This window comes from Sinocyclocheilus rhinocerous, unplaced genomic scaffold (genome assembly GCF_001515625.1).
Source record: "Sinocyclocheilus rhinocerous isolate Xijiao unplaced genomic scaffold, SAMN03320098_v1.1 scaffold2167, whole genome shotgun sequence".
NCBI classification, from domain to species: domain Eukaryota; kingdom Metazoa; phylum Chordata; class Actinopteri; order Cypriniformes; family Cyprinidae; genus Sinocyclocheilus; species Sinocyclocheilus rhinocerous.
The window spans coordinates 25130-27010 of NW_015638937.1; the positions used below are offsets into that span (position 1 = coordinate 25130).

A 1881-nucleotide genomic window follows, 5' to 3' on the forward strand; every position below is an offset into this window, starting at 1 on the left:
GTGTGTGTGTGTGTGTGAGTGTGTGTGTGAGTGTGTGTGTGTCTCACTGGTGCAGGATGAATCAGGAAGGTCGTTGGCGGCGCGGTGGAATCCTGGGCGACACAAACACACACTGGATCCAGGAGAGTGTGTGTTACTGTTGTCTGGACACACACGACACAAACTCCCACCGACAGACGCTTTATACTGGCCCGATCCACACGCTACCAGTGAACACACAAAACACACACACAAGCTCATTAACTAGTCAAACTACCCGTCTGAAGCGGCAGTCTGCTACTAGGATGCTCATAGTTAACCATCATTAAAATAAACAAATCAGTGGATCAGAGTCATTATAGATCCCTACAATTAAAACTTAAAAAAAACAAAAAACACATTCATCATTTGAAATAAAACTTATATGTAACTTATTAGTTGCCAAGGCAACATTTTTCATTTTCATTTACTTTAACTTGATGTACTAAAATAACTCAAACAAAAACTGAAATACAAATTGTTAAAATCTATATAGACATAAAAAAAATTAGACTTAACTAAATGACTCAAACTTTAAAATGAAAAAATAAATAAATAAAAACTAATTCAAAACATGAATAAAAACTGTTATAGCATCTCAATGATACTAAAATACCACTGCAATGGATCACATTATCACATCATAATATGATCGTTTTAAAACAACATCTTCAATAAATCAATCAATAATTATATTTTATATAGCACCTATAAAAATTACTTTCTCAAAATGCTTTACAACAAATACAAAACACAGTAAGAAGAACAAGATACGTCAATAAACACGATAATAAACAGTGAAACGTCAACCTTATTTTTTAAAATACAAGGGTCAAAAAAAACCATTGGAAACAATAACTTTTTGTGAACTTTAAAAAATTTTTACATTTAAAAACTTCTTCAATCTACAAAACTTCAGCAAAAATGAGAAATGTTGCCTTGGCAACTAACTGAAATAAAGTTTAAGTAGAAGTACTTAAATTACTAATACTTGAATAAAATACAGTCAAATAGAACTAAAAAAATTAAAATAGAAATGACAAGAGCACAAAACTAAACTAAAATTAAAACAAAAAATGTTTAACTAGAACTTAAAGTACAATTATAAAATGTAAAATAAATACATAATAAAAGGTAATTTAAAATATGAATATATGATACAATAGTATATAAATATTAGGGCTGGGTTTTGACACAAATTTCACGATTCGATTCGATTCTCATTCACAAGCTTGCAATGCGATTCAATTCTGATTTCGATTCGATTCAATATGGATTATTTTGGATATATATCAGATACAGTACATGAACACTTTTCTCAAGGAAAAAAATCTCTCAACTAATGCTGTAAAATATACACGAGCGTCAGCTGGTACTACATTACTATAATAGTGAAGGTTAAAATTGACTGATTTGTTAAAATTACACTTAATGAAGTTTTTAAAATAATAAAGTTACAATTACATAATAATATTTCTACTTCAATTAATTTGATTGAAATATAAACATAATGGTGGCTGTCATAAAAACCTGATGGATTTATTCAAACATAAATTAAACATTGAAGAACAGTAAACTGTATAATGAATATGTTATATGGTGCATATATTTAGCAAAATGCCCCTCTCTACAGTTAATTTTTCTATCTGACTAAAGAGTTTATGGTCACCGAATATGTTTTTCTGAGGTAAATGTGACGTTACATGGCATTGTTTACAAGCCGTTATATTGACGTCTTTGCGCTGCTGAAACACTGATTGAACGATTACATGAGACAGGATACGGATTGTAAAGTTGTACTCTTTCTTTTAACTTACCTTCGGATGTTTAGTCATGTTTATTTTGTGCTATAACTAGTATTAA

General features: G+C 29.9%; 1 pseudogene; it reads right to left on the minus strand.

Annotated features, from left to right (window-relative positions):
• The window catches only part of LOC107750157 (ephrin type-B receptor 4-like), a 36896-nt pseudogene that overhangs the window by 11950 nt on the left and 23065 nt on the right, over positions 1–1881 (minus strand).